Raw genomic sequence first — 11,271 nt, forward strand, 5'->3', positions numbered from 1 at the left:
ACGAGAGAAATCAAATGATTTGGTCAAAACAGTACAGCCACTTACAGGCAGAAACCAGACTCGGGCTCAAATCTTGACTCCCAGACTAGAAAGTTTTCAACTCTAAGTAGTTTGTATTTATTTGAAAATTCCTGGAGCTCTCAATGAAAAGGGAATTTATTTGAGCTCTTTGTTCCTCGATATTCCCTGCAGACTTAATATCAATAATTTGCCATTAATGGGCTCCCAACACTTGCCAAGTAAGCTCTTGCTGTGGGGAAACTTTGGAAATATGAACTATAGAAGTTTGTGGACACAGGCATTTTGTTTTGTTGGTATTTACTATTCTACTCTTCACAATGAGATACAAAATTGTTTTTAACAAGAGCATACACCAATTTTTCTCAAATCACAAGACCATAATAAAAAGCAAACGGAAAACTCTGCTACCAGCGTTCAACAAAAGCATCCCACCCTCTGAAACAAATCATGTGATATTTCCCTACCTTGTTCAGTATTTAACCTAACAATTTATTGCTAGGCGTCTTGGCTGCAAGCTGTGCGAGTTGAAGTGGAATCTGATTGAGGTGAGTTAATTAATGTGGTGGCAGCTTGGAATGTTGTCCAGCTGCCAGTGAGAATTATGTTTGTTTGCCTTTGGTCCAAGTGTGAAATGGCTGGCTGTTGATTTCAGAAGTGTGAGTGTACATTTTTATATCTCACACGAATGAATACATTTTTTGTATCCTACACATTTGGGGAAATGCTAAAATTTATTGGTTAATGTTATTTACCACTTGTGTGGCAGAAACAGAAAGGTGGAATTTTGCCCCAGAGGTTGACTCTGCATCTGTAAAGAAAGCAAAAACAGGTGGCATATAAGTCCACAAGCAGGGAAATAAGCCATCTGAAATTATCTCATCTGTACTAATGTTTTAAAGGATAATATTAAAACTAAGTTAAGTTTTCTGAACTAGAAGACAATTTTTTGTTGTTGTTTGCTTTGAGACAGGGTCTCCCTGTAGCCCTAGATGGCCTGGAACTCACAGAGATCAAGCTACAGACTGACCTTGATCTCACAGAGATCTGCCTGCCTCTGCCTCCCAAGTGCTGGGATTAAAGACTCAAGTCACCACATCCGGCCAAAGAAGACAACTTTTTTTTAATGACTAAGTAATTCTGAAAGTAAGGACTATTGACACACTTTAAAGATTTTCTTTTCTTTCACCAAACACTTCTTTTTTTTAAACTTTCAGAAAAACTTTATTGAGACTTTCATACATGCATATAAGGTGTTTTGATCAAATACATGCTCACTCCCTCCTCTCCAACACTCCCCCCTCTGAAGACGTAAACCCTAAAATCTTTTAAGGATTAGATACAAGCTCCCAAATACTTTTGACATTTTTGGCCTTTGGAAGAGTATGTTGCTAACAGGGCCAAGGACATTTTGACTTTTAGCCCAGAAACTGGCTGCATTTCTTTGGTTTTTGTTTTGTTTTGTTTTGTTTTGTTTTGTTTTGTTTTGTTTTTTACCCTAACTGCTAGCCAATTCCTACCTCCTATTCTTATCACGCGATCCTCTAAAGGAGTTATCCAAATTGCCAATAGGGAATAGGGATGCAGACCACTCTGGCTTCTTCATACTGAACAGGGACACAGGGTGAGGCAATTGGAGTACCCCTTCAGTGGGTCTATCTAAAAGACTCCCAAACTGCATAACTCTTGTCTCTAAGGGGAAAAGAAAGTCCTTGAATCATGCATAGGAGATGTGAAGGAAAAGTAAAGGTAAGAGTAATTAGCATTACAAGTTCTAGACAGGGAACTAGAACAAAGTTAGAACACGGAAATTTTCAAATGTTCATTTGACAATCCATTGGAGTTTCTTGACAAGGGCTTCCAAAAGCATCCCTCTATTGGTTTCTTTGTCATTTTTCTTTTGTCTTCCAAGGCTGGACTAGTTGGCTGGGAAGAGTAGTGACTGGATACTCAAGTGAGGGTCCAGTGACCCTGCTTGGCACTCCTTTAATGAGTGAGCACAACTGCCAACAAGCCCAATTGTGACTATGTTTAGTGATCAGGCTCAGCCAGTTGTGATGATGGTAGTTATTTCATGCAGAAGGGACTGCTGTATAGCATCATCTCATTAAAAGGACCTGGAATTTAAAAGGATTTGGTGCTAGGAGCCATATATGAGGGAGAATATATGTCGTTTGTGTTTCTGAGTCTGTGTTATTTCACTTAGTATAAACACAACTTCTTATTGAAGGCATCACCTCACTGTGCAATCTTCTTTCCTACCAATAACAGATGACAATGATACCCATGCTGTGTGGTTGACATTCATGGCACTATGGAATTTTGACTGGTTTCTGATGCTGTCAGGGAGTTCTCCAATCCAAGAAGTCAATAACGGACACTAAACTACAAGTACATTTGAAGGGTGGCAGATACTAGTACTCTCCTACTATTTTTCCCATGTAATATTCTATTAAGAGAAAATACCTCAACAAAAGCTTAGTAGACTAATTAAGAAAATAGATACTTAAAATATAGTGTGTAAACATATTTCCTTTATTTTACTATTCTGAAACACTTAAAACACACTAAAACTAAAGGAAATCATAGGACATGCAAATAGTATGAAAAGTTTGCAGTATGTGTGTGATTGGGGTGTGCTTGTGTATGTGTGTGTGTGTGTGTGTGTGTGTGTGTGTGTGTGTGTTCATGTTGCTGGGCATCAAACCAAGGGCTTCACATGTGCGAGGTAAGTGCTGTACCAACTGAACTGCTTTATTAATATTCATAATAATGAGTCACAAAACTATTTTGATCAGAATATTTTCTTAAATGCTGATGTTGCCATAAGTATATGTGGAAGACACTAAATGAAATTGTCAGGTAAAAAATTACATTAGATTATAAGTTATAAAATATTATAAATGCACCAGGCGTGGTGGCACACGCCTTTAATCCCAGCACTTGGGAGGCAGAGGCAGGCAGATCTTTGTGAGTTTGAGGCCAGCCTGGTCTACATAGTGAGTTCCAGGACAGCTGGGGCTACAAGGGGACCCTGTCTCAAAAAGACAAAAAAAATTATAAATGCAAAAATTAATTATAAATTTAAAAACCACAATGTAAGCCCTCTACTAGAAGCTTTCATTGTTTCAGGTCCTCACTATGTTGCCCAGGTAGCCTGTGAATTCTGGCTCCTCCTACCTCATCCTGCCCAGTACTGGAATTATAGGTATGTACCACTGCATCCAGGTTGGACTTTACTGTATTAGGAGTTGGGAGAAGGCAATCTTTCTTTTCCTCCAATGGTAGTCAGTGTAATATTATTATTTTGTTTTTGTTTTTTGTTTTTCTTTGATATTTTTGAGACAGGGTCTCCTGTAGCCCCAGCTGTTCTGGAACTAACTGTGTAGACCAGGCTGGCCTTGAACTCACAGAGATCCACATGCCTCTGCCTCCCGAGTGCTGGGACTAAAGGCATGTGCCACTATACCTGACTTCAATGTAATATTATTTATAGTGCCTTTTTCTTTGTTCAAAAATTTAGTAAAGGATTGGGGAGATAGCTCAGTAAAGTATTTGCTTTATAAGCACAAGCAACTGGGTTGGGTCACCAGAACCCACGTGAAAAAAAAAAAGCTAAGCATGGTGGCACGCACTTGTAATTCTAGCATTGAGGAGGCAGAGACAGGCACATCCCTGTTTGGTGAGTTACAGGTTCAGTGATAGACCCCATATGAAATTTTTTAAAAAAGTAGACAGCACATATGTGTACACACACACACACATGCGCACGTGACCACATGTCTATATCTATCTATATATGTATATATAAAGTTACATATAGTTAACCTTGTTACTTTGTTATTTTACTTTATTGGACATGGCAATTTCAAATACAGCCAAGCGTTTTTGTGCCCACCCTTCACATAAAAAGTACAAACAAGTCACGTGGTAAATATTGTACTCTGTAGATTATTGGGTTATCATAACCTTGACCTTTCAGACCAAAGTAAGCCTCAGAGTTGTTTAAGATTAAGTAAGTTGTATTACTGTCAGAATGACGAATAAGTCAAACAGTTTAATATAATGTACAACCAATGGGTATCTCATGGTTCAGCCTTATCACAACTGCCTAAGAATGAACTTCTAGAACTTGTTATTATAAAATATTTTTAAAAATATAATTTGGCATTAGGCAAACTCTTTTCTTCTTAAAACATGTTTATGGTATGTTTACAATCATGTAATGACTATGGGAGATAATTTCGCGCAAAATTACAATGATTTGACTATCGCTGTCACATAAACTTTTTAAAAAATAACCCCAGATCCAATTAGTGCTCCTCACGTGCACATGGATGTTGGGCCATCTACTGGCGTGGGTGTGGGCAACTGACAAGGGCCTCTCCCTCCTTCAAGAGCCATCAACTGCCAATAGCTCCTCTGCTCCTGTCCCTAATCATGCTCTTAATTTTGACTGGCTTGATCTTGTGCAGGTAACCATAGCTGCTGTGAGCTGATCAGCAGTCAGCATGTCACAGCTCCCTTTCCCATCCAACAGCTCCTAAGTTCTTTCTTCCCCCTTTGTGATGTTTCCTGAGCCTTGGATGGTAGGAGGCTGATATAGATAATTCATCCACAGTGAAGCATTCACAGTTATACTTGGCACTTTGACTAGTTAGGAGTGTTCATTAACCGCTGTCTACTGCAAAAAAAGCTTCCCTAGCTGGACACACACCATTAATCCCAGCACTTGGGAGTCAGAGGCAGGTGGAGCTCTGTGAGACTGAGGCCAGCCTGTTCTACATAGCGAGTTCTAGGCTAGTTGTGGCTGTAGGGAGACCCCATCTCAAATGATTTTTAAAAAAAGCGCTTCTCTGACTAAAGTTGAAAACAACACAAATCTATGGTATAAAAACAAATATTTAGAAAGCAATTTGACAGCATGACCATTTAGCAAAACAACACTAGGCTACCTCCCTAGGAGTTATGACCTCCCTGGTCATGGGCGTTTGTTGCATAAACTTTATAAAATAAATGTGTTAAATGATTTTTTTATGACTGCTAAGCTTAGGAAAGGTTTTGTTCTGTCTTAGGAAAATCAGGACTATTTAATAAATACTAACATTAATGAGATATCTTAAAATTGTAACATTAGGAGGTTACAATTAGAGTGTTATATATTTTCAAAACATATGGAAATTGTACCCCACTATGTAGAAAATGATAGAAATTTAAATACAACCAATTCCATGGTATAGTTCTTCAGTTTTCCCCTTCAGTTTGCTAATAGTTGTATGTGAAACTATACATCATAATGAAATTCTGTGGTTTTCTTTTTTTTCTAAAAGCATTAAGAATATTTTTATTAAGAGAAATTACAACTACAAACACATGACTTCTTCTAAAAGGCCACTTTGTGATAAGTTATATAATATAGTGTTCATGGTTTCCTTAAAGTGCTATAGTCTATAGCTTGAGAATTACCTATTGCTTTAGAAGGTCTTTTAGTACAATTGTTGTCAGGTGACACTGGTAAAGGTGTAAATGTGGGCAGAACATCAGAGATGGGTTTCAAAAGAAGATGTCCAGGCCCACCAGGTCCAAGTCCAGCTGGCTTAATCAGAGGCACAGCTGCTGAGCTGGGAGCCAAGAATGAATTCACATCTGCTCTTCTTCCAGTTCTGGATTCTGCTGTATCTTTAAAACTTTCTGGTGTATTTGTATCAAGTTGTCTTCTTCCTGGTGAATCTAGAGGCTTCAAGTCATGAACACATAGAACACATAGAACAGATGGATGAGATTCTGTTTCAAGAAATTTAACAAAAAGCTCTGAAAAATAACTATTGAGCATAGACTGCTGACTTGGTCTCAGAGGTGTGCTGGGCACACATTTTGATCCTCCGTCATCCACCTAGCAACACCTCCTTGATCTTCATTAAACAGCTGCTCCATTTCCTCCCTTTTAACACCCAGGATGCTTCCCATTAGTCATAGCACTTCATGATGCTGATTTTTTGGTGTGTGGAAATGACCAGTGAAGAGGTTTCTCATGACGACTTTGTCCACTTTTCCTTCTGTGCTGTTTACTAAGTTCATCAGTTTCTTTTGTGCATCATCCAGCATTTCTCGTCAGAGCTCATTTTAAGTTCTTCAATCTGTTTTTCTTTTAGGTCTAACTGTTCTGTAAGTCTTGATGCTGAATCCAATGCCGCATTTCCTTCATCCAAATGCTCCTACAATGACAAGTCTTCCTTCCAGATTCTCTGCCTTTTTCTTCCATTCAGCTGTAAGCTGTTTTTGCTTTTCTAATTCAGCAGAATACATAGCTTTTTCCTCTTGCTGGAAGTGTTCTAGAACCATCTGTAGGTTGGCTAATGACAGAGCATACTGTTTTACTTGTTCCTGAGAGACAGAAACCTAGAGTGCAGTTTCATCCCTCTGCTTGGAGACCATGTTCTTGCAAAGACTCCACTTGCACATTTGCTTCAAGACTTGGGTTTTTCATCGCATTGGAGGATGACTCTAGCTTTTCCTCCAACATTTCGACTTTCTTTTTCAGCTTAGTCTCTCTCTCTTCTACAGCCAAAATTTCCCGGGTATGAGACTCTTCTGATTCTAAAAAGTGGTTTCCCAATCTCTCTAGCTCCTGGTTTAACTGGGTTTCTTTGTCACGTAAGTGTTGAACCTCATTCTGTAGAGCACCAGTTTCCATCTGCTTCTGCTTCAAGGCCAACATAACTTGGTCTCTCTCCTGTTGAAATGTAACTGTCTTCTCCTGCATTGATTTAACTGTATTTAAAAGTTGATTTAACTCCCCGGGTTTGTCCTGTTCTTTTTCTTTCAAGAGTTGCTCAAAAGCAAGTGCCTTCTCTTTCATGGAATGGAATTCAAACTCTTGTAAAATCATAGAAACTTTCATGTTGGTCTCTTGTAATGCCTGGTATTTGGTCTCCTTTCCCCTGGATGTTTCTATTATTTTTTCCTTTTTCCCCTTTAGTTTAGAAATGTCCATTTCTAAAATCAATATTCTCTCCTTCAGATTTATCACTGCCTGCCTCAAAAGCTCATTTTCATTCACATTGTTAGTGAAATTTTCATTTGAAGAATGTAACTGGTCCTTTTGACTTTGATTAAGAGGGTTTTTTCCTTAAGTAAGTTCTGTAAAACCCCTTGCTTCTCCTTTAGCTGCTTAAAAATTTCATGGTTTTCACAATGTCTTTTTGGTGGAATTGACGTTTTATTAAGCATTATTGATTCAAATCCTTCTTCATTTTCCCTGTGCTTTTGTTCAGTCGGTGAAATTTAAGGCGAGCAAATATCTAGACAATGTAAATGACTTGTGATCCTGAATTAAATCGTGGGAAAAGATAAGTTTGAGACCCAGACCTTGAAGTCCAGTGTGCTTCCACCTGTATTAAATATAGTCCTAGAGAATTAGAAAGTTCTTCATATCATTGTGGCAACATGTATGAAGAATTGCCTTGTTTTGTACATGCACAGTTTCTTCAAACTACCTTTATTTTTGTAGAACTACAGGAACATTGTGAAGATAGTTTTCAAATACCCAAACTCAGTCTCCCATACTATTAACACCAAACACAAGTGTGGTACATTTGTAATACTCAATGAACTAATATTGATTCATTATTGCAAACTCTAGTCTGCGCTTTATTTTATTTATTAAATATTTTATTGTTTTTATATTTTTTATGTGTATGAATGTATTGCCAGCATGCATCTAAGTGCACCCAAGTAGTGCAATACCCATGGAGGTCAGCAGAGGACATCAGATTCCCCTGGAATTGGAGTTATGGACAGATGTTAGCTGCCATGTGGATGTTAGAAGTCAAACTCGGGTCCTCTGTAAGAACGGTCGGTGCTCTTAACCCCTGAGCCATCTCTCTAGCCCCTAGTCTGAACTTTGTTCATATTTCCTTACTTTACATTGACCATCCTTTTCTGTTCCAATATTCCATCCAAGAATGTATGTTTCATCTAGCTGCCATGTGTCCTCAGGCTCCTCTGGACTGTAAGGATCTCCCAATGCTTTTTACTTTCACTGAGTTTCACAATGTGTGTGTGTGTGTGTGTGTGTGTATGTGTGTGTGTGTGTGTGTGTGTGTGTGTAGGTGGGGGGAGATATGTGTGAGTGTTTGTGTGTGTGCATTGTACATGCATGTTGAGGTCAGAGGTCAATCTCTTGTATTGGTGCTCTGGCATCTTCCACTTTTCATGTGAGGGAAGGTCCTTCAATGGCCTGGAACTTTACCACATAAACCCTTGAGCTGTCTCTGTCTATCTTGCCATCGCTGGTATTACAGGTATACCACCACACTCGGCTTTTTAAAATGTTTTAAAATGATTATGTGTGTGTGTGGGGGGGATATACCTCAGCACACATGGGGATGCTAGAGGACAACTCTGTGGGATTAGTTATCTCCTGCTTTCATGTGGATTCCAGGGATCAAGCTCAGGTTGCCAGACTGGGTGCTTTACTCATGGAGCCATCTCAAGGGCCCTACATCCAGCTTTTTACACACAAGCTCTAAATATCTGAACTTAAGTCCTGGTGATTTCAAGGCAAGTCTCCCCTACCATTTGCCAAAAGAGCCATCCCACAACCTAAAATTCACAGTTTAGGTATTTTAGAGCATGTGCATCAGCTGGATTTGCATGAAGTTTTTCCTCATTCAATCGATACTTGTAATATTGTAATAGATATTTGGGAGGAAGACCTCAGAAGTAAAATGACATTTTCATCACATCATATCAAAGTACATACAATTAACTGTGTGGTGGCACATGCCTTTAATCCCAGCACTTGAGAGGCAGAGGCAGGCGGATCTCTGTGAGTTCGAGGCCAGCCTGGTCTACATAGCAAGTTCCAGGCCAGCTGGGGCTATAGGGAGACCCTGTCTCAAAAAGACCATTAAAAAAAAAGACTTATCTGACATTCACTTCTGATAGTATATCAGGTTATTCCACTGTAAAGTTACTCTCCCCCCCTTCTACCACTTTATATTGCACTTTGGAAGGAAGTTGATATATGCCAGACACACTTAGCATTGAGCATTGTGCTTCATCTCTGAGGATGGAGTGCATACATAAATTAGTTGAAGTTTGTATCCACTTCTCTTTCTTAACTCAGTAATTTATTAATATTGGTGTGGACTTGAAGAATATTTATTTTAGTTTTTAGGTTATGACTCATATCACTATTTCAAGATTAGTTCAAACTGACTTGGCTTTGGCCATTGGGAGCTTTTGCAGTTGACTACTCTGTCCCTATTGTCCTGATTTAAGTGTTTGTTGTTTGCTTACTTTCTTACGTAAGATGCTTTAAGTTCTTCTTGTGTATTCCCTGCCTGAGACCTAAAATCAGATATGACTCTGAGGAGTTGCTTTTGAGAACAGTATCGGAGCCCAGGATGTGGGCAGTAGCTGTGATTATTGCTCCTACTGCGTCATTGCTTCTAGATCCCCTCAGTTGACGGAGCAAGGAAATGTGTGTGTGTGGATACCAGCCCTTGGATAGAAACACATTTATGTAGTCCATTGTATATCTACTTTAAGCTAAATACCAGTTCAAGGTATATTTTAATAAGTGTTTCATTAATTTTATATTATATATTCTTTTGAGGTGACAGTCGCATAATAAAATTAACTTTTTTTTTAAAGACAGCGTCTTGGTATATGGCCTAGGCTGACCTCAAACTCACCAATCATCCCAAACTGGAACTCTCCTTCCTGCATCAGCTTTCCAAGTGCTGGGATTACAGGCATGTACTACCAAACACAAAGAAACTAACCATTTTAAGTTGGCAGTTCAGTAACACTTAAAATATTAACAATGGTGCAATCACCATCTACCTGGTTAATAAACATTTTCTCTTACCTCCCAAAGGAAAACTATGTATCCATTAAACACTGACTTCCTCTCATCTCCAAGCCCCTGCAAATACCAATTTGCCTTCTGTCTGGGTTTTGTTGCTGTTTTTGTTGGTTTTGATTTTTATTTATTATTTTTATTTTATGTGTATGCATGCATTGCCTGCAAGTGCACCCATGTCATGCAATGCCCACAGAGGGCAGAAGAGGCCATCAGATACCCTGGAACTGGATTTACCGACAGTTGTTAGCTGCCATTTGGGTCCAGGATTCGATCCTGGGTCTTCTGCAAGAACAGTCAGTGTTCTTAATCACTGAGCCATCTCTCCAGCCCTGCTTTTGATTTTTTGAGACATCTGTAGACCCAGATGGCCTGGAACTCAGTATGTAGACCAAGTTGGCCTCCATCTCACAAAGATCTGTCTGCCTCTGCCTCCTGAGTGCTGGAATTAAAGGCATGAGCCACCACACCTGGCTCCGCTTTCTCTCTGTATGAATTAATTTATTCTGGATATCTGTAAATAGAATCATTCTATATGTGGATCACGTGATAATGCTATAGTCTGCTAGTGGATCACGTGATAATACTATATTTAATATTTTGAGAACTTGCTATATTTTCCACTGTAACTATATAATTTTATGCTTTCACCAGTAATGTATGATTACGATGATCTTATTTTTTTCCACATTCTCATTCTCATTTTTCTACTTTAAAAGTTATTACTTAATTGGCATGAGTATTACCTGATCATGACTTCAATTTATATTTCCAAAATGACTAATAATATTCAGCATCTTTTCATATGCATTATCATATGTTTGTGTATCTTCTCTGAAGAAATATCTTTTGTTCAATTTGTGACTTTTTGTTGTTAAGACTTCACATATTCTTGATATTAAACCCTTCTCAGATATATTATTTGCAAATATTTTTCCCTATTTGGTGGGCTGTCTTTTGACTCTTTTGATAGTATATTAAAAAGTTTTATTTTGCATTTTATTTTTATTTTATTTGCATGAGTGTTTTGCCAACATGTAAGTGCACCACATGTGTGCAGTGCCTGTGGAGGTCTGAAGAGGGAGTCAGAGCACCTGAAAATGGAGTTAAAGATGGTTGTTTCTGCCATGTGGGTGCTAGGAACTGAACCCAGGTCCTCTGCAAGAGCAGCCATATATTAAAAAGTTTTATTTTGCATTTTATTTTTATTTTATTTGCATGAGTGTTTTGCCAACATGTAAGTGCACCACATGTGTGCAGTGCCTGTGGAGGTCTGAAGAGGGAGTCAGAGCACCTGAAAATGGAGTTAAAGATGGTTGTTTCTGCCATGTGGGTGCTAGGAACTGAACCCAGGTCCTCTGCAAGAGCAGCCAGTACTCTTT

The 11,271-nt window shown here is 38.7% G+C and overlaps 1 pseudogene; it reads right to left on the bottom strand.

Moving 5' to 3' along the window:
- Positions 1-5,484: 5,484 nt before the first annotated feature.
- Positions 5,485-7,012, bottom strand: LOC103732845 (annotated as a pseudogene).
- Positions 7,013-11,271: the final 4,259 nt, after the last annotated feature.

This window comes from Nannospalax galili, unplaced genomic scaffold, assembly GCF_000622305.1.
Source record: "Nannospalax galili isolate Female #2095 unplaced genomic scaffold, S.galili_v1.0 scaffold334, whole genome shotgun sequence".
Lineage (NCBI taxonomy): Eukaryota > Metazoa > Chordata > Mammalia > Rodentia > Spalacidae > Nannospalax > Nannospalax galili.